The sequence below is a fragment of the Apium graveolens genome, chromosome 7, assembly GCF_009905375.1.
Source record: "Apium graveolens cultivar Ventura chromosome 7, ASM990537v1, whole genome shotgun sequence".
Lineage (NCBI taxonomy): Eukaryota > Viridiplantae > Streptophyta > Magnoliopsida > Apiales > Apiaceae > Apium > Apium graveolens.
This window is the reverse complement of record NC_133653.1, coordinates 263,340,296-263,363,713: the sequence shown is the minus strand read 5'-3', so window position 1 is coordinate 263,363,713 and position 23,418 is coordinate 263,340,296. Positions and strand designations below refer to the sequence as shown.

General features: G+C 35.1%; 1 pseudogene; it reads left to right on the top strand.

Moving 5' to 3' along the window:
* Window positions 1-1,095: 1,095 nt before the first annotated feature.
* On the top strand, window positions 1,096-18,537 carry LOC141674857 (protein NSP-INTERACTING KINASE 3-like; annotated as a pseudogene).
* The last annotated feature ends 4,881 nt before the right edge of the window (window positions 18,538-23,418 follow it).

Genomic DNA, 23,418 nt, shown 5'->3' with positions numbered 1-23,418 from the left:
TTTTGAATTTTCAGGGGCTGGTTTATACTTTCCGGAACGCTGATTTGTAATTTCTACGAACTTTAGGGACTGATTCGTATCAGGCTTACCCTTTGTTATGCAATAGCCCTCTAAAAAGTAGCAGTTTTTAGTTTTCTGCCCATATCTTCTTCTGATGAACAGTAATTCTGATGTGAACAGCTCCTGGCCTTTTTATCTCAAACGCAGCAAACAACGGAGTATCTCGATGTTCAGAATGCCAAGGTACAACAATTGTAGTGGCTTTTGAACTCAGATCTGTGGCTTCCAGCGATTCCAACGAACTACAACACTGATTCCCGAGAACAGATGAACTTTCAGGTGACGATCAGCAACAAACTCCGGTAGGTTTTTCTTCTTCCTCCCGATATTCTTCTTCTTCGTTTCTGGTGGCTTGGATTAAGGGGTGTATTTTCGTGTTTTAGGGTCCGACTCATTGGGGTTAGGGTATCCAATTTAGGATTATGATTCTTGTATGCGGGTCGGGTCAGGTATATAATTAGGGTTTACAATTTAGGGATTATGGGTTCTGACTTCTGATTGGTTGAATATGACCACGATTTGGTGGCGAACGATGGTTAATAATTATAAGATGGGCATCAGTGGTTTTAATATAAAGATTGTGGTGGGTGTGTTTCCGGATATATTAACAGTGAAAATAATGATGAACAATAAATTGATGAACAATAATAAAATTCTGGAATTTAGGCTCTGATACCAATTTGATGCAAGAAGTAGAATAGTGGAAACAAAGATTTATTAAACAAGATCGATAATAAGAGAATAAGCAATGAATTATATGAATCCAAAGAATAGTTAATGAATATTATTTCCAAGAAAACATGTATAATCAAAGTTAAGTACTAATATGGGGATTACATAACTTATATAGAATATAAAACCCTAATACACTACTAGAGTGCCAACGACATCACCCCTTTAATATCGGTTAGAAATGTCATCGATGTTAAATGCAGTTTTAACAACGATCGCGTCAAAACCGATGTTAAAGGTGTTGTCAGACATCAGTATCTTAACCAACCGATGTCTATAATCGTTTTTTAAAAAAAAACAAAAATGGCCGCTTCTTTCTTTCCCCCGTCAATACACCAAAAAATTCCCCCCATTAACCAAAAATTTTATTGTAAGTTTTTCCCCCCTTAACCAAAACCATTCCCCCCCAATCTCTCATTCTCTCTTCTCTCTCACTGTCGCGTCTCTCTTTTCTCTTCTATCTCATCTCTCACTGTCTCTCTTCTCACTCACTCTCTTTAACCTAAAACCCTATTTTGTACAAACCTATTTATATGAATTAAACTCGATTAATTTATAAATGGAGCTCGATTGGTGCTGAAGAGCCTTAAAAGAAGTCCGGTCTACTCGATTAGTGTGATAAAAGTATGTTTCTTTCAATACATTAATTTGTTTGTGTGGGTTTTAGATCTGGTTCTTCTGTAGAATATGAGTACATACGCCTCGGTTTTTGAGAGTTTTGTGGTTGATATTTGTGCACGAGATGCATTGTCGGTCAATTTTTATAATGAATAATATAGCTTAGCTGTTTCAGGAATTTGGAGCCAGTTACCATTTCTGAGATTTAGGATCAGATGGAAAATTATGTCTGAAGAAATCTGATGAAAAATTCTTAGACGCTTTGATTATTCAAAATAATCTTATATCTATATGCTTTCCTCTTCTTTATTAAAGGGTTACCTAGCCAGAGCTTGTCAGGAACCTTATCTCCGGGGATCAGTAACCTCACTAACTTGCAACAAGTGTAAGTTCACAAAAAGTGGTTTATTCTTGAATTAGGTGTGTATTGTTGACACGTTCTGCATCACTTAACTTTTTTTAAGGCTACCAGTTTCAGTTTCTACTGAAATTATTGAATGGATATTTATAGCTGATGATTTTCTTAAATATGTAGATTAACGCAGAATAATGCCATTTTTGGCTCCATTCCCGATTCTATAGAAAAATTGGAGAAACTGCAAACACTCGATCTCTCCTCCAATAAGCTTCATGGTGAAATGCCCGGTTCGTTTGGTGACCTCGAGAACCTGGATTATTTATGAGTTTCAAAACTTTCTCCATATTGACAATAATTCATGTATAAAAGAGAAGCATATGTGTTGTTAAGAATTGACTCCTTTTATAATAATTTTTTTTTTGAGTAAGGCAGATGACTGAATAACAATAGTCTTGCTGGAAAGATACCTGAATCTCTGTTAAGAGTTGGTGGTCTCACTCTCATGTAAGTCCATTCATCTGATTTCCTCAACTTGTACAGATTTAGATTGTAGAAGAAACTGAAGAACATAACTTAATGATTTAATATTCCATCGGATATATTAATTGACAATAGCACATTCAAATATTTTCAGGGACCTATCTTTTAACAATTTCAGTGGTCTTGTGCCAAATTTATCTGCCAGAACTTTCAGGCGAGGTTTCCTTCTCCATCTCTTTATTCTTTCAAGTAGAATTCTCTTGAATAAGCTATGCAATAGTTAGATATTGAAGTCTTGTTATGCTTAATTTTCAGGATTTTCGGCAATCCTTTAATTTGTGCTGGAAGTTCTGAAAATAATTGTTCTCTTGTATATCAAAAGCCTTTGTCCTTCCCACTTGATGGTAGAAATCATTACATCCTTTATTTTTTTGTTTTTCTTTTGATCAGCTATTGTTAGGAATATGTTGTGAACTTGATGATAAGCTAAACAAAACACATTAGTAGATTTAACTTAGTGTATTTTGTAGCACTCGACGAATGATCTAATATAGTCCCGACGGATAAACTTTACATTCCCGATGGATGACAGATTAATATCCATCGAGTGAGTAGTTTATGTAATAATAAGAACTGTAGCACATTTCTGCAAACAACATGTATTAGTCAAGTAGATTGCTTAGGGATTTGTAAGTCATGTTGACTACTAGATTGATATGCAGAATATGTTGATTAATTATAAATATGAGATGTCTTGTAATTCTGTATAAGTGAAATGGAGATAAATGACAAGCATAGACCCGACGGATGATCTACAAGACTCCCGACGAATGATCAAAAAGCTTTCCGACGGATGACAAGCATAGATCCGACGGATGATCAAATTTAAATAGCTGTTGACAGTGACAACACAGTCACATGCGTTGGGTGTTTGCAAAAGGAATGTGGCAGCCTGTTAGGCAGGATTTGAGAACAAAGAAGCATTACCATTTCCATGCAATTGTGAAGATATTCAGAGATGCTGGAATAGAGTAGTGAAGCAGCATGGAGTTAGACTAGATGTGTTTTGTTTTATTATCTTGTCTTATTGTCATGTAAACTTGGTGATATATAAACCAAGTGTAGCAAGTAGAACAATTAATGAAGCATAAACATATTCAGAGAAACATATGAAGCTATATCCCATAAACATTTCTCTGTAGTTTAGTTGTTCAAACTTGTAAGAAGCTGTGAGCTATTCAAGCTTCACAGGGTTCTCATTTGATATTTATATATCTCTGGTGGATACTTTCAAATCCACCAGAAAGTTTTGAAATATTTTGTTTTTATTACTTAGTGTTTTGATTTCTATCATCTTTTTATTCCGCACAACTGCTAATCAAACACTATTATATTTATCAAGTTAGAGCTATTTTAAAATCTGAAAAAGTAGCCAGAATTACATTCAACCCCCCTTCTGTAATTCTTGTTGTATTGTTAGGGAATAACAATTGGTATCAGAGCAAGCTCTTGAAGTACAAAGAGTGTAAAGATCACAACAAACAGCAAGATGAACAAGAAGGATGTTGGAGTCAAAATTCCATTTCTGGTCAAAGATAATTATCACCACTGGAAGGTGAAGATGCACCTACATCTTCTTTCCCAAGATGAGGCTTATGTAGATTGCATAGAGAGAGGTCCTCATGTACCAATGAGAGCTGCAACTGGAAATGAACCATCTGTTCCCAAACCTATGCATGAATGGTCAGACCCTGGTATTGAGCAAGTCAGGAAAGATAAGAAGGCCATGAACATATTGTTCAATGGATTTGATTGCGATATGTTTAATAACATCCTTAACTGCAAAACAACCAAAGAAGTTTGGGACACAATACAGATTATTTGTGATGGTACTGAGCAAGTAAGGGAGAACAAGATGCAGCTACTAATTCAGTAATATGAGCATTTTCACAGTGAAGAAAGTGAGTCTCTCAATGATATTTTTAGTAGATTTCAAAAGCTATTAAATGCTCTGAAGTTGCATGGAAGAGTCTATCAAATAAAAGACTCTAACCTCAAGTTCCTTAGATCTCTTCCAAAAGATTGGAAGCCAATGACAGTCTCATTGAGAAATTCTCAGGACTACAAGGAGTTCACCTTGGAGAGACTGTATGGCATCCTAAAAACTTATGAGCTTGAAATAGAGCAAGATAAGAGGATAGAGAAAGGAAGGAAGAAAGAAAGGAGGGTCCATAACACTGGTTGCTGAGTTAGAGAAGGAGAAAGAGATGAAGGTAGAAGCTGTTAAGTCTACATCAAAGGTCTGTGAAAGTAAGGGCAAAGGGCTTGTAGCTGAAAATGAAGATCACTTGAGCCAGGATGACATGGATGATATTGATGAAAATCTAGCATTCCTATCCAGAAGATTTTCCAAGCTCAAATTCAAAAAGAATTTTGGAGCAGCCAAGCTAAGTAGAAACATGGTGGATAAATCCAAATTCAAATATGGCTTGGCAGAGCATTTTGCCAGTGAGTGTAGAAAGTCTGATTCTAACAAAAAGAAGTTTGAGCCTGTTGATTATAAATAGAAATACTTTGAGTTGCTCAAAAAAAGGAAAGGGCTTTCATCACACAGGAGAATGATTGGGCTGCAGATGGATTGGATGAAGAGGAAGAAACAAGCTATGTCAATCTAGCCCTAATGGCCAAATCTGATGAAACAAAAATCAGTTCTTCAAGCAATCAGGTAATCACCACTAACCTAGCACATTTATCTAAATTTGAGTGTAATGATGCAATAAATGACATGTCCATAGAACTATATCACCTGCGCGTTACACTTAAGTCCCTCACTAAGGAAAATACTAAAATTAAAGAAAACAATTTGTTTTTAAGTGAAAGGAATAATGTGCTAGAGTCTCAGTTTATTGAATTTGAGAAATTAAGAATTGAGTGTAAGACTGCTAAAGTTGAATTAACTGAGACTTTGAAGAAAGAAGAGATTTTAAAGAAGCAGCTTGAACGAGAACAAAAAGTGATCAAGGCATGTAAATCATCCAGAGATATTTATGCTCAAATCACTAAAGTTCAAGGTATTGCGTCCTTTTGTGATGCAGCCTGGAAGAAGAGTAAAGAGAAGCTTGAATCCAATTTGTTTGAAGGATTGTTGACAGATGTGGACTCGACGGATGATGAAAATCATCTGTCGGATAATCAAAAGGATTATCTGTCGAGTGACAAGGAGCCACATCCGTCGGCTGTGAGTAAACCTATTAGCAAAGCTAATCTAGCTAAGTTGAATGAGAAATATAGATCAGTTTCTAAGAACTTCATTCCAGGAGAATCAAGTCAAGTTAGGAAGGAAAAGAAAGTTAATGTTGGTTATCTGTCTATCAAGCAATTAAATGACAGATTAGAAAAGATTGAGGTTAAAACAGAAGCTAAAAAGAAAAATAATAGAAATGGGAAAGTAGGAATTAACAAACATAACAACTACACACCTGATAAATATGCACCATGAAAAATATGTGTTAAGTGTGGTAGTGTTAATCATCTATCTGTTAATTGCAAACTTGCTATGCTTACTTCCTTGTCTGCACCCTCATCTTTTCTCAATATGACTGCCATGCCTACCATGCCTATGAATGCTATGTCTGCTCAGAATATGAATGCACAATTTGCTAATATGCCATTTGCAACTAATCCTTATTATGCTACATTTAGTATGCCTCAAATTCCATTTAGCATACCTTACTGGAATAACATGTTTGCAAATAGCATGCCTTTCCCTGTTAATCAAAATGTGCATGATAATTATGTTCTAATGACTGGCTTCAAAGGTCCAACTTAAATGACTAAGGATGAATCAGAAATCCCCAAGTCAAATGAGATCAAACCTAAGAGACCAAAGAAGAAAGCTAACAAGGCAGGACCCAAGGAAACTTGGGTACTAAAATCAACTTGATTTGATTTTGATGTGTGCAGGAAAACAGAAAGAATCTTTGGTATCTGGATAGTGGTTGCTCAAGGCACATGACTGGAGATTCTACCATGTTCACTGAGTTCAAGGAAAGAGCTGGCACAAGTATCACTTTTGGAGATGACAACAAGGGTTATACTGTGGGATATGGCTTGATTTCACAAGACAATGTCATCATTGAAGAGGTTGCCCTAGTGGATGCTCTCAAGCATACTTTGTTGAGTATCAACCAGATTTGTGATAAGGCAACTCAGTAACTTTCAATGCAAAAGCCTGTGTTGTAACAAACAAAAAGAGCAACAAAGTGGTTCTCACTGGAGTGAGAAAAGAGAATGTGTATCTTCCTAACTTCAATTCATCAAATGCAGAATCTGTCACTTGTCTTCTCAGTAAAGCAAGTCAAGATAAAAGTTGGCTAAAGCACAAGAAGTTGTCCCATCTAAACTTCAAGACCATGAATGAGCTTGTCAAGGAAGAACTGGTTAGAGGTATTCCTTAAGTGGAGTTTACTAAGGATGAATTGTGTGATGCCTGCCAAAAGGGAAAGCAGATCAAAGCATCATTCAAGAAGAAGCTTGATTCAACAATTGAAGAACCTTTGCAATTATTACACATGGATTTGTTTGGACCAATAAATATGTTGTCCATCTCAAGAAAAAGACTTTGCCTAGTAATTGTGGATGATTTCTCAAAGTTCTCTTGGACATATTTCCTAAAGTCCAAAAATGAAGCTAGTGAAATCATCATCAATCACATAAAGCAAGTCAACAATCATCCTAATTTTAAAGTAAGAAGAATCAGAAGTGACAATGGAACTGAGTTCAAGAATTCTGTGATGAGATCATTTTGTGAAGAGAATGGGATTATGCATGAGTTTTCTGCAGCAAGAACTCCACAACGAAATGTAGTGGTGGAAAGGAAGAACAGATCACTTATTGAAGCTGCAAGGACAATGCTTGAAGACTCAAAGTTACCAATATACTTTTGGGCTGAAGCTGTGAATATTGCCTGCTATACTCAGAATATCTCTTTGGTTAATCAAGCAAAGTGCATGACTCCCTACCAATTGTTCAAGAACAGGAAGCCAACTCTAAATTTTCTTCATGTCTTTGGTTGCAAATGTTATATCTTAAGGAATCAAACTGATCAACATGGGAAGTTTGATGTTAAAGCAGGTGAAGGAATTTTTATTGGATATGCTGTGGAAAAGGCATATAGAGTCTATAATCTAAGAACCAACATTGTTATGGAATCAGTACATGTTGTGTTTGATGATAAAAAGATTAAAGGATTGCAAGATGGAGATTTCCATGAAAGCCTCAAATTTGATAATGTGGAGATGGTTAGTGATGACAGTGATGATGAAAATGATCAAGAAACAGTGAATAAGGATAATGCAGAAAAATCTACAACTAATGAAGCACATAATTCAACATCTGTCGAGTTACAAAATGTTTCATCCGTCGGGAGACAATCTGCCTTATTCGTCGGGAGACAATAAGCTTCATCCGTCGGTACACAAAGTGCATCATCCGTCGGAACATCAAGGAAAACTGAAAGTCATAATAGATCACCTACAGAAAGTTCCCATTTCTCAAATCAAAGATTCACAAACTCAGGGGGAGTTTCTCATAATCAAAACTCAGTCACACATCAAGACAACAATGAGGCCTCTTCATCTAGAGCTAATCTACCTCAACAAAGGAAATAGACTAAAAATCACCCTTTTGAGATCATCATTGGTGATGCATCTTCTAGAGTTCAAACAAGGAGTGCAACTTAAGAAGAATGTCTATATAGCAGCTTCCTATCTAAGGAAGAACCAAAGAAGGTAGAAGAAGCTGTGTTGGATCCTAATTGGATTTTAGCTATGCAGGAGTAGCTAAACCAATTTGAAAGGAACAAGGTATGGAAGCTGGTACCCAAACCTAAAGGAAAGAATCCAATTGACACCAAGTGGGCATTCAGAAACAAGATGGATGAAAATGGCATAGTGTTCAGGAACACAACTAGATTGGTTGCTAAGGGCTACTGTCAACAAGAAGGAATAGATTTTGATGAAACTTTTGCTCCTGTTGCAAGACTTGAAGCCATCAGAATTTTCTTAGCCTATGCAGCTCATACCAATTTCAAGGTCTATCAAATGGATGTCAAAAGTGCTTTTCTAAATGGAGATTTGGAGGAGGAAGTCTATGTCAGTCAACCTCCTGGTTTTAAAGATCCAAATTTTCCAGATTATGTCTACTATCTTTTGAAAGCACTTTATGGACTAAAGGAAGCACCTAGAGCCTGGTATGACACTTTATGAAAGTTTCTTTTAGAAAATCACTTCACAAGAGGTACTGTTGATAAAACTTTATTCATTAGAAATGTTAATGGCTCTAGTATACTTGTTCAAATCTATGTAGATGATATTATATTTGGCTCTACAGATGAAAAACTTTGCAAAAAGTTTGCCAAATTGATGCAAAGTAAGTATGAAATGAGCATGATGGGAGAACTAACTTACTTTCTTGGTTTACAAGTTAAGAAAGTTAGTGATGGAATATTCATTAGTCAAACTAAATATATTCATGATCTTTTAAAGAAGTTTAATCTAATGGATTGCACATCTGCAAAAAATCCCATGGCCACTGCAACTAAGCTTGAATTAAACACTACTGAAAGTCTGTGGATATTTCAAGCTATAGGGGCATGGTTGGCTCACTTCTGTACTTAACAGCTAGTAGGCCAGATATAATGTTTGCTACTTGTCTTTGTGCTAGATTTCAGGCTGATCCTAGAGAATCTCACTTAGTAGCTATTAAGAGAATTTTCAGATATCTAAAGGGAACACCAAAACTTGACATTTGGTACCCTAGAGATTCTGGTTTGGATCTAACTGGTTATTCAGATGCAGATTATGCAGGTTGTAAAATAGACAGAAAAAGTACATCGGTAACCTGTCAATTTCTAGGAAATAAACTTGTGTCCTGGTTCAGTAAAAAGCAAAATTCAGTTTTTACTTCTACAGCTGAAGTTGAATACATTGTTGCTGGTAGTTGTTGTGCACAGATTTTGTGGATGAAAAACCAATTGTTGGACTATGGTCTACAAGTGGATAGGATTCCCATTTTCTGTGATAACACAAGTGCAATTGTCATCACTGAAAATCCAGTACAACATTCAAGAACAAAGCACATAGACATCAAGTACCACTTCATTAGGGAACATGTGATGAATGGTACTGTAGAACTTCATTTTGTTCCAAGTGAAAAGCAGCTTGCAGATATATTTACCAAGCCACTTGATGAATCCACCTTTTCAAGGTTGGTAAGTGAGTTAGGTAAGCTTAATTACACTTGAATCATTTCAGATATTTTTGCAAGTTTTAATGCAGCCAGAAACTTAATTGACTTTTCTGTTTTGGATGAAATTTTGGCCAAGTCAAAATTTACATCCCGACGGATGCTCATTATCCATCGAGTTTGATCATCCGTCGGAATATTATTTGTTTACAAAAATTAATTACTTTTCTGGATTATTTTATAACCCGACGGATAATTATTTTATTCTCATCCGTCGAGTTGTCTCAATCTTAGCCGTTAAAACTCTAAATGTTATCCATCGGGCATACTTACAGTTTGTAAGTATAACACGACGGATAAGTGACAAAATTTTTACAGTTTAGTTATTTTTTAAAACGGCTATTTTGGGTTATTTTGATTGGTTACTTTATTTCACTTTATTATTTTTGATAGTTTATTTCTGAGATAATATAAAAGCAGAATTTATTTTTATTCTATTCTTTTATCATTCTCAAATCAATTGCTCTAACTTCCTTTCTTTTCCAAAGCAAATATTCTCTCTGCAAATTTCTCATTCTCTAACAATGGCACCAATAGTCAAAATCATGTCTCAATATGGATTTATCTATGAAAAGAACAACTTTGTAGCTCTTGTGAACAAGGAGATTCCACGGTCTGAAGACTTTCACAAGATGATGGATTTTGTGAAGAGCTGTAAACTCAGTTATGCTATGCTGGAATCACCCACAATCTACTGTGAAGTTGTGGAGGAGATATGGACAACTGTCATGTACCACTCTATTGACAAGACCATAACTTTCACTCTTAAAGGTAAGTATTTTTGCATTAATAGTGACATTATCAAAGCATGCTTTAGAATTCCAGATAACACTTCTACTATTCCACACACAGATACTGATATAATTAACATGTTAAATTCTATGGGCTATGCACTTTCAACTTCTAAGTTAAGTGAGATTAGGAGGCTAGGTCTTAGAAAGGAATGGAGCTATCTGTGTGATGTTGTGACTAAGATATTTTCTGGTAAAATAAGTAATTTTGATTTTACTAACATTTCCATTCTTAACATGCTCTATATGCTAGTTACTGATAAGTACTTTAACTTCAGTGACTTGATCATGTTTGAGTTAGGTTATAAGTTAGAAGAACTTATTAAAAGAGGTAAAAGTGTCTATTATGCTAGATTCTTTATGATGCTTGCTAACCATCTTATTGAGAATATTGTTGTTGAGAACCCAACCAACAAACTGAATTGTTGGGTTCAAGAAAGGAGAGTCATTGCTGATCTCAACAGGGCAAGTCACCACAAAGAGGTGCCTCTCTTTTACTTTCCAATCATGGGGGGCCCTCAAGTAAGTGAGAAAAGCACCACTGTCTCCACTCTTCCAACCTCACACACTTCTTTGCCTTCAAGTGTAGTTATGGCATCTGTTCCAATGACCCAACAAATGCCTACCCAAGCTACCAAAATAACAATTTCAAAATCCAAAGCCAAGAAAGCCCCCTCTGGTTTCTTTTAAAAGAAATCAGTTGCAAAATCTACTAAACACAAAGAGGGGAGTGTGAAGGAGAGTGAGCAAGGTGAGGGACAGGGTGAAAATCAAAGAAACCCTAAGGATAAGGCTGGTGAGATTAGTGTATCTAAGGCTAGCCACACCACAGTTTCCCAACAAACTGTGGTTGTTAATAAGGATATTAGCTCCATTCTAGTTTCATCCTCCCAAAAGGATGTTACTATTGAAACAAGCTCTCAACCAGGAGCACAGGCCAAGAGGGTTAGGGTTACAAGTTCACCATAGACTTATACAAGAAAAAAAATATCTAAAATCCTTGGGGATGCATAGGGAACACACACAGTGCAAACTGGTGCTAAAGACCCAGTCACTGCATCATCTCAAAGTCAGATTGATGCGGCTCCAATAAATGTGGAGTCACAGCCAAAATTATTAATAATTGAAGCACCTGAAATACCAAATTCACCCACACACTCACTGGATATAGACATGATTCATACATCACTTCCAAATTCTCCATCTTTAACTATATTGGAGAAGCCAAAAATCCAAGCAAGTGAGCATCATCTTTTAGATGATTTGTTAGCTCACTTGCCAATTTTTTCTGAGTCTGTTGAGACATTTGTGCCCAAATTTTCATCAATCTGCACAGATTCTACAATAGTCTCCACTCCAAGCTCATTCATTTCTTCTATCCCGATGGATATTGTTCATCTGTCAAGTAGTGATTGATCCCGACGGATGTCCCTAATAGCAGTCATCCGTCGGCTAGCCAAACTACTATCCTGATGGATATTCCTCATCTGTCGGGAGCCTCGACACCACTTCAAATTCCTACAATTGTAACAAGTGTAGATGACTTAGTAGTAGTACAATCACTCTTAGGACTGAGGGCAGGGAGTGAATTGAGTCAGAGGTTGGGTTGCTCCCGGGAAAAAGGAGAGAAAATGGGTGAAACAATGCAGACCATTTCTTCAGGTCTGGAAAAAGTGAGTGAGAGGAGTCCCACCTTAGATGGTGAAGGTGAGGGTGTGAGAGTGGGAAGACAAAGGGAACCCTTGATGCAACAAAAGAGATATTATGAGAGAAATACAGGTACATGAGTGATAAGGGTGGACACCATTGCTAGTGAGTCAATGAATGTCAGTGATGCAGAAAGGAAGAGACTATTTTAGCAAGAATATCAAGCTGTCATAGATTCTATCTCCCTAGATGCTGAGACATTTACTCATCCTGCTACAACTTATCAAACTCTAGCTGTATAGGGAAATGAAGAGGCTAAAAAGATGCTCAATCTAGTGCACACAACTGCTTCTCTACAAAGAGCAAAGGATGCAATCACTGCTATGCCATCCAATACTGGCAGTGATTTTGAACTGGTTGAAGACTCTTTTGGGGATGCTGGTGGGGATGATGAGGAAGACAACATGAGCATAGGGGGCGATGCATTAATTCCTTCCTGGATGCTTACCAAAGAATGCTCATACTCACATCTTCAATCCATATTATTCAAGCTCATTCATGACACCCAAACAGCCATTCAAGCATCTACAAATGCCAGCACAAAGAGATTACTTACAACACATCTTGAAGCTCTACAGCTGTACAAGATTCAAGCTCTCCAACACAGTCAAAGTGTGGATGAAATAAAGCAGGAAGTTTCTGAAGTAAAACAGGATTTGATAGCAAGGTTGGATGCTAGACTTTCTGGAACCACCATGACTGAGATAGCTCAGAAACTGAGGAAGGAAGCTGAACTAAATAGAAAGGTTGAGGCCATGGACTCTAGATTATCTGATGTGGAGAAGTCAATGGCCAAGATACTTGCTAATCTGGAAACTCAGACTGCTCTGCTCCAACAGTTGGTGGCTTCTCAACTCCCTTTCACTCAACAACTTGATGCTAAAAAAAATGGGGAGAAAGGTTCATCAAGTGAGGGGGAGAAACAGCTCAACATTCAAGTCAGCAAAATAATTTTGCCAATAATTGCTTTCACTAAGCCACCAATCATAGACAACATTGACATCATCAATCAGGCAGCAGTAAAACTGGAATCAAAATGACAAACTGCTAAAGATTGATGTAGCAGCAGCTGAGAAGGAACTAAAAGAAAAATGGAGGAATATAGATGCAAAAAATTCAACAGAAATTTTGGCCAATTCAGAAACCAGATAAAATCTTTAATCATCACTCTCAAGTCAAGCAGATTTCTGTGAATGAGATCAGTTTAAATTATCTGGAAAAAGGCCAAACTTCTTGCATAAAATTTCTAAAGGCAAATCTGGTCCTGAAGCCTAAAAGAAACTACTCAAACTTTTCAGACAAAAATCCTATGGATATTGTGTATGAAACACCAAGGCCAGATGAGAAGAAGTTGTTGGCTAGGTCAATTGCATTTTTCAAAGATCCGGCCGATTCAGCACTTAAAAAAAAGATTGCCAAGATCTACAGAAATGGTAAGGAAATCTGTGTGGTGGCTGGACACCCTCAGTTTGTAGAAGCTAAAAAGGAATAGAAGGAAAGAATCAGGCAAGAAAAGAAGCAAGCTGTCTTGGATGCTAAAAAGCTCAAACAAAAGAAGGAGCAAGCTGTTATCTTGGCCAAACTTCAAGCTGTGATGACTACAACTGAGATTTCTGCACAACCATCTGTGATTGCTGAACCTCAAGATCAGAAAATGCAACAGGAATCACAACAGAAGAGAAGATTCAGATACAAGCTCCCCTCCAAAAGAAAATTGGACTTCAGTGATGAGGAAATGGAAGACTACATTCCCAAAAAGTCTATAACTTCAACTCAGACATCCAAACCCTCAGTGGTATTTGAAGAATTCAAGGTGGTGGATCCAACTAGGAATATTCATGGTGAGCCCATAATTTCAAAGGATGGGCCAGTAGACTGGGATAGTTTGCCAATTCCTGAGCTAAACTTTCTAATCTTCAACAAGCCAAAGAAAACAAAGACTTGAGCAATCAAGAAAGTGAAGCCTGTGACTCTTAGATCCAAGACCCTAACCAAATCTCAACCCACAGTCAACAAGGGAGATCTCTTATACATCTGTGACATCAAGGAGTTCTCTGAAATAAACCTCTACTTGGAAAAATTGGAAGAAGTAAGAGGGATTGATGCTTATAGACATCTTCCTGAAAGGCTAGTGTTCAAGTACAAGGGAGGGAAAGAGATCACATGGCCATTTCACAGGATTCCTTCAAGAAAGCCAATCTGTACTGATAAAGATCTATTCATCCTTCAAGAAGAACTTTGGATTTAATGTGACTGCAAGGAGAATTAGACCTGGCAATTCGTTCATGTCGTATACTTTTGTGTCGTGTATTTTCGTGTTTCGTGTACTTGAAAGCCAAACACAAAACCAATATGTTTAGAGTTCGTGTACATTCGTGTTCGTGTACTTTCGTTTCGTGTCGTGTATGTCGTGTTAATTGAATATTAATATATATTAAATTTAATATTAATATAAATTAAAATATAAGATTTTTAGGTAGAAAAATTATAAAATATATGAAAAATATACATTTAGATCTCAATTCTATACAATATAATGAAATCAAATAATATTTAAAAAATAAATATACATACAATTATTATAATTCTACATATATTTATAAAATATATTAAAATTTAATTATAATATTTATTTATGTCATATACTTCGTGTCGTGTCGTGTACTCGAAGGTTAAACACAAAACCGACACTAAATCTCGACTGTGTACTTTCATGTTCGTGTACTTTCGTGTCATGTACTAAAAATGCAAAAATAAACATTCAATTTCCGTGTCGTGTAAGTCGTGTCGTGTCCAAAATTGTCGGGTCTAAGGAGAATAGTCCTAAAGAAAATAGAGGAGCTAAGGATTAACAGAACCAAAGATGCACTTCCAAAAACTCTGTCTATTCCCTTCACAGGAAAGAGAGTGCATTTGAGGCCTTATTGACTGATGGAATTCATGGATGATAAGGGAGTTAGAATATTCTTCAGAATGGATGACCAACTAGGTATCTCTAGCAATGAGACTCTTTTGGAAATGCAAGAAATGTTGGATTTATCTGAAGCTGATGAACTTGAATTCCAGAGACAACTCCAGAATCAAATAGAAGAGAACAACAGGAGGCTTGGGAAGAAATCCAGAAAATCAAGGAAATAGATTTATCTGCTCAGACTAGAGGAGCACCTTGATAATGATTGTGAGCAACTCTTTATACACTTTGCTTTGTTCAATTTTAAGTAAATTTTGTAGCACTTATCAGTTTTATCTACTACTTTTCAATCTATATCTTTAGGATGTTTTGTTATCATCAAGTTTCTCTTAATTTATGGCTATAATTCCAGTAGACATAAATTGGGGGAGATTGTTAGGAATATGTTGTGAACTTGATGATAAGCTAAACAAAACACATTGCTATATTTAACTTAGTGTATTTTGTAGCACTCGACGGATGATCTAATATAGTCCCGACGGATAAACTTTACAGTCCCAACGGATGACAGATTAACATCCATCGAGTGAGTAGCTTATGTAATAATAAGAACCGTAGCACATTTCTGCAAACAACATGTATTAGTCAAGTAGATTGCTTAGGGATTTGTAAGTCATGTTGACTACTAGATTGATATGCATAATAGGTTGATTAATTATAAATATGAGATGTCTTGTAATTCTGTATAAGTGAAATGGAGTCAAATGACAAGCATAGACCCGACGGATGATCTACAAGAATCCCGACGGATGATCAACAAAGCTTCCCGGTGGATGACAAGCATAGACCCGACAGATGATCAAATTTAAATAGCTGTTGACAGTGACAACACAGTCACATGCGTTGGGTGTTTGCAAAAGGAATGTGGCAGCCTGTTAAGCAGGAATTTGAGAACAAAGAAGCATTACCATTTCCATGATATTGTGAAGATATTCAAAGATGCTGGAATAAAGTAGTGAAGCAGCATAGAGTTGGACTAGATGTGTTTTGTTTTATTATCTTGTCTTATTGTCGTGTAAACTTGGTGATATATAAACCAAGTGTAGCAAGTAGAACAATTAACGAAGCAGATACATATTCAGAGAAACATATCAAGCTATATCTCGTAAGCATTTCTCTATAGTTTAGTTGTTCAAACTTGTAAGCAGCTGTGAGTTATTCAAGCTGCACAGGGTTCTCATTTGATATTTATATATCTCTGGTGGATACTTTCAAATCCACCAGAAAGTTCTGAAATCTTTTATTTTTATTACTTAGTGTTTGGATTTCTATCATCTTTTTATTTTATTCCGCACAACTGCTAATCAAACACTGTTATATTTATCAAGTTAGAACTATTTTAAAATCTGAAAAAGTAGTCAGAATTACATTTAACCCCCCTTCTGTAATTCTTGTTGTATTGTTAGGGAATAACAACCGTTAGTTTTCCAGCAAACTTGATGATGTCTTTATTTCTTCCCCAGATCAAACTGAATTTGGGGAAAAGGACAACCACCACATAGCTATTGTTATGGGTACAAGTTTTGGTGTCGCTCTTTTAATCATTATAATCATAGGGTCCCTGGTATGGTGGCGATATAGGCGCAATCAACAGATTTTTTTTGATGTTCATGGTCAGTGCCTTATCATTTTGTACTTGTCCTTTATGTAATTAAATTTTAAAGTTAAATACTTACCAATTCTATGACAATTTTACATCCTATATATACATTAAACTATGGCTAAACTTCAGAAACATGTAAAATGATTCACTTCAACTGCCAAAATTTAAATTGAACCATATATTTATAGACGCAGAGAAAGTATACTATCCAGTAAATTTTTCATGTATTTTTAGCAAGGATTTGTTTTGTCAGATCAATATGATCCAGATGTATGCTTGGGACATTTAAGAAGGTACACCTTCAAGGAACTTCGAACTGCAACTGATCATTTCAACTTAAAGAATATTTTAGGGAGAGGAGGATTTGGTATCATCTATAGAGGTTACTTAAATGATTTGACTAGAGTAGCTGTCAATAGGTTGAAGAAGTATAATACCTTAGGGGGTGAAATACAATTCCAGATAGAAGTAGAACTGATAAGCTTGGCCCTTCATCGGAATCTTCTCCGCCTCTTGGGGTTCTGCACGACTGAAAATGAACAAATTCTCGTTTATCCATATATGGTAAATGGGAGTGTGGCATCTAGATTAAGAGGCTTGTGCAAAAAGTCATTGTAAGTCTCATTTAATGCAAGTTCATCTAATGTAATCCTCTTCATTTCAATATGGAAACGGGGTTCTCACTTCTTAGTAACAGCTGTTTCATAGAAATGCCAATATTAGACTATAAAAGATACAGACGGTCATTATCATTCTGATCTAATTCCTATATAAGGGGTCGAGGGAGGTACCTCCAGAGCAAGATCACTTTGTTAGAAGATATCTTCTAGCTTTTAGTCTTGGGTTGTATAAAGTCGTGTAACTAAGCACAAATTCCAAAACCTAAATCTTTATAACTCTTTGCTAGGTTATTAATATAAATTTGAATATGTCAGTGAAGAATACTAAATTCATGCTAATCTGTTGTATGACTATGTATTTTCAGATCATGTTCTTGGAATGCCAATCTTGGATTGGTCAAGGCGAAATCGGATAACTTTAGGAACGGCACGTGGATTATTTTGTCTACATGAGCATTGCGACCCCAGAATAATCCATCGTGATGTGAAGGCAGCCAATATCCTGTTGGATGAAGACTTTGTGGCAGTTGTAGGTGATTTTGGGTTGGCGAAGCTACTGGATCATCGAGAATCTCATGTGTCCACAGCTGTCCGTGGTACTGTTGGCCACATTGCTCCGGAATATTTTTCAACTGGTCAATCATCAGATAAAACTTATGTCTTTAGTTTCGGTATCTTTGTTCTTGAGTTAATTACAGGTCAAAAAGCTTTGGACTTTGGTCGGGCAGCTAGTCAGAAAGTTGTGATGCTTGATTGGGTATGTTTTTTATCTTGAACTCATGGGATTTCTGTCTGTAACTTTTAAGCACTAATCTATTCCTTTTAGTTTTAATATAGCTACCATACACTCAATAGTTAAAAATCACCATCTATTCCTTTTAACTTAACTTTTGTTGTGCATTTGTTTTGAATCAGGAGAACCAACCGGAAAAGTGTACCAGTTCAGCAACAAAATATCATTTTTGAACTAGGCCAAGCTTTTGCAACTCTAGGTATTGTGTCATTTGGAATATGGATGACATCCATGCTAGGTTGATGAGTTCCGAGGCCCCGTTTTACTGTATATAATAATTAACATAAAATCAGGTTTATTTTCTGCTTACTTTGTACATGTACATTTTCTCGTGCTATTGATTTTATAAGTAAAGGCGTTTTATACCATCTTATTAGAATATGTACAATGCCAGCTAGTTTCGAAAAAGCATCTTGTAATGCTAATTGCTACAAAGATTAGATGTATTTCTACTTAATATGTTATATTATTCAAATATTGATTCATTTTATTTCTTGCACCTTTTATTGCACACACGAGTTTGTTCATCTATTATGAGGAAAATGAAGAATTAAGTGTATATATGACATATTAAACATCAGATCCATTATAATATAAAGATTATGCTACTCAGTATACTGTTTTTTATTCTGTTGGATGTTGATTTAGTATTTTTTTGCTTTTGTGTGGGTTTATGCACAAATGCACATACTTAGTGTTTTTTTAAAAAGAACTCAAACATTGATTCTTGTTATAAAACTGATGTGAAACAACTAAAAACACATCACCTGCTTAAACTAAAAATGATGTATAAACTAACAAAACAAATCGAATCATAGGAATGAAAACGATGTCTAAAATGTTAAAACACATCGCTTTGTGCAAGTATATAAAAGTAAATCAAAAGAAAACTGATACCTTCCAGAATAATGTACATCGGTTTAACTTACGTAACCGATGTTAAAGTAGAAGTTTCAAATCGCTTCCTCAAGTAAAACTGATGTTATAAGTTTTGTTTAACATCGGTTGAGTAAATAAACCGATGTAAAATACAGAGTAAGACATCAGTTTTTTTAAGAATCTGATGTCTATCATTTAAAAGTTCTTCCCTGTTATATGTTTATAGTGCTTTTTAACCTCCTAAATATCATTTTTCACAATCTAGTTTTAACATATAATTAAAAAAAGACTAATTATACATCAGTTTGCTAAGAAAACCGATGTCTATGTACATCTTTAACATGGGCTAAAAACCGATGTTAAAGACCCCTACATTTCTCTACACATGCGAAGACATCGGTTTGAAAAAAAAGACATCGGTTTATAACCGATGTCTAAGGGCATTTTTCTAGTAGTGATATTAAACTTATTGGACTCAGGCCCATAAAAATTGGGTTTTTATTATAAATAAACTACTTATATAATATACTTTTATCTTCACATATAAAATATATAAATAAATATATCATTTATCTTTATAATAAATAAATATAAACTAATTAATAATATATATATTAATTATTTATTCTCATTCCTCATCAGACCAAGCCTTGACGTACCTTTAACTTGTTTGCTGGATTATAAAATGCAAAAGTGAGTTAATATCAAAAACTGAAATGTAACACTGTTATTTAATTATTTTAGAACCAAACACTATTACAAGATTTTGAAATTACAAAATACTAGCGTTGTTGCTTCAGAAAACTAAGAGTTGTGACTAATGTGTGAGAGAGATAGTATAGGATATTTGTGGACACAAAAAAATCTACCTTTATTATCTCTGTACTTTAGAAAATCATAAGAAAAATTTTAAAGTAAACTTTCGGAAAATCAGGTGAAATATTATCAATTTATCAAAGTTGAATAACATTTTTAATAATATAATTAACCCCCTATATATAGAAATACCCTTAATTTTGTATTGAGCGCTGATTTAACTTTAAATAATCCTAGCATATATTATAATAACCCTAATTTTGTATTGGGAGCTGACTTATCCTATATTATAATACATTTATCCATGTGTGCAATTATATTACAGTTAACCAATCTAAAAATTATGAATTATTTTAGAACAATCATAACTCATTACTAAATTTTAGATCAATAACTTTATATTAAAAACATTCCTTATTTAATCATTCCCATCATAGTATATTAACCACAATTAGTCATTGATTCTAATTTAAAGACAATACTTATTTTATTTAACAAATTCATATATTAAATATTTAATCAATCTAAAATCAGAAATTATTTTAGTAACAACCAAAATTATAGATTTAAATATAATCCCATAAGAGGCTAAAATGTTTCAAGTTAATTCGATAAATTAATGGTACATACTAACGTCACAACATGATTAGCCAGTTAGATTGCATAAGATAGTTTAATATAAATATAAATTGAATTTGAATTTTTAAGATGCGGAATTTTTTATTTTAAATATTTTAAAAATATGATTTGATAATAATGATATATATATATATATATATATTTAATATTTTATTTTATTCGAAATAAATTATATTACAATCTATGTGTGTTTACAAAAGATAATTATTTTAAATTTAGAAGATAAGTTTTCTAGTCAATATTATACAAGTCACCTATAATTTGTTTATAATATTATTTTATTTCAAGACTCGTTATACTGACCAAATCCAACTAATTACAATAAGTTTGATTTTAATTTTATTTAAAGCCGGATCAATAACGTACATTTCTTTAACTCAGATAAACAGTACGCATTTTTTGTTTTAATTGGTCGAATTATATTTTGATTTTAATTTTATTTTTCCATGGATTAATTGTTATTCCTAGTGAACTAACAATGAGATTTACAGAAGGGGGTTGAATGTAAATCTCAAAACTTTTTCAAGTTTTGAGCAGTTTCAAAGGCTGTGTGTTTAAGATAAACAAGTGTGTGAATTGCTTTAAGCTAATACAGACAGATATATATTCAAGCACAAAAGTACAGAACACAACAGACCTTAAAAACTTTTCTGGTGGATTTGTTGTTCCACCAGAGATGGTATTTCACAAAATCTGTGATTCAAGAAGTTGATCACAGCTGCATCCTAGTACAAACTAGATAATTTTTCTCAAGATTTTTCTAAACAGCTCTGGAAAAATTCTATTCTAATTACTAGTTGTTACTTAGTTTATATAACACCAAGTTTACAAGTTAAGATAAAGATAAAAAGTACAATAATAAAATAAGTTCTCCACTTGTTTCTTCTCCATTTTACTCCAGTGCATTGTTGACTATTGCCTCTTTATACTAGAGTAGAACGGCTGCTTTTTCTGATGTTCCTGAAATAGGCTACCACATCTCAGTTGTCTCTGTCAACCCATGTGCCTCTGTTTGTAGGTACAACTACCACTTGTCAACTGCTATTTAACAGAACATCCGTTGAAGCCTTTATCCGTTGATGGCTTTATCCGTTGATGTGTTAGCAGTTGAAGCTCTATCCGTTGATGCACTCATCCGTTGAAGGATGTTATCCGTTGAAGCTTTAGAGACATCCGTTGAAGCTTTGTTTCTCATCCGTTGAAGGTCTTTAAGTTATCCGTTGACACCATTTCATTTATACAAAATTACAAGGCATGAAATATTTACAATTGGCCTTCCTATCTGTATATCCTTTAGAAGTCAACATGACTTATAATTTCCCTCAACATTTAAGAATTATATCTCAAATTCAGAGACTGAAATGTGCTACAACACTAGACTTATTTTTAAGTAAAGCTACACCATCAACGGATAGCCAAAGTGGTCTTATCCGTTGAGGCTACAAACACTAGATTTCTACATAAGTGTTTTGTTAAACATATCATCAAACTAATGCATATATATTCCTAACAATCTCCCCCTATTTATGTCTATAAGAATTGTAGACATAAATTCAAGGATAACTTGATGATAACAAAACACTTAACAAATATATGAACTGAAACTAAGTAGAAATTTAAAAGTGCTGCAAAAGTGTATGTACTAGAAGGTAATTGAAGATTTACAGTGTTTCCAAGGGTGCTCCACTAGCCTGAGCAAATCATCTTTTTCTTCTTTGATCCCTGGTTTTCTTTCCTAGCCCTTTGTCATTTTCCTCAATTTGGAGTTGGAGTTGTCTGAAGAATTCAGCTTCATCTTCATCACTGATATCCAACTTAGATTGCATTTCTTTGAGAGTTTCATTGCTGGCAATCTTGAGTTGGTCTTCAAGTCTGAAAAATCTTCTGACTCCTTTATCATCTCTGAATTCCATCAACCAATGAGGTAATTTGTGAATTGTAGTTCCCCTTTCTTGAATGAGTAAGGTTCTGGGCAAAGCATTGGGCTCCCTCCAAGTTTTCCTTATGTTGGCAATCTTGTTGAGAATTTCAGTCTTGGCAGTCCTGGTAAAGCCAGAATCCTTTTGTATGGCTGAAAAGACTCTGATCAAGGTAGAGTAGCCTTCATTCAGAATCCTGTAGAGAGGCCATGTTCTTTCCCCAGCTCCTTTGTATCTGAACACCAATCTCTCTGGTAGCTGTCTGTAAGCAGCAATTCCCCTTACATCCTCCAGCTCATCCAGATAGAGTTCAATGTCTGAAATTTCTTTTATGTCACAGATGTGAACATAATCATCTTTAGAAATGGGTGGCTTAGGGTTAGGTTTATGTTTTTGAGTGAATTTCTTAGAGTTTAGGGGAGGTGTACATTTGGATTTTCTTTTCTGTTTCTTTGGTAGTGGAAGAGTGGTTAAAAAGGTAGGAAAATTGATGGTGTCCCAATCAATAGGTTCCTCTTTTGGGATGATTGGTTCACCATGGATGTTTATAGTGGGATCAGCAACAAAGGGTTCAGGTATGGAAGGTAGAGATTTAGTTTCTTCAGTGTTGCCTTCACTCCTTCTATGTGCCTTGGCCTTTCTTCTGTTTCCCTTCTGCCATTCCTCTTTTTCCTCCATGCTTTCACCAAATATACTCCCAAAAACCTCATCTAAGTTTGCAATCTTGTCTTCACCCCTGACTTCAATTCCTTTCTCATTTTCAACTAGACTTGACTTTAGCTTTTGTTCAAGCTTTGCTTGTGCTCTTTTGTCAGCCTTGAGTTTTTCAGCTTCTTTCTTTAACCTTTTGGTTTCTTCCCTCTTGGCTATTGAGAATTTGGGATGTCCTTGCATCACACATATGCTATTTCCCTCTCTAAAGATAATAGCCATGTTTCTCCTTACTGTCCCATCCATGGTCTCCTTGTGTTTTATGATGCTAGTACCCAAAACTTTGTCTTCATCAGGCTTTGGAAGAGGAAAGTCCACTTCTTTCATCTGAGCAAAGTCTAGAGGGTTCTTTGTGGAGTCCTTGCTGGATCTGGTGTTGGGCTTGAGAACCATAGGTTTTAGATTCTTGAAAGAAG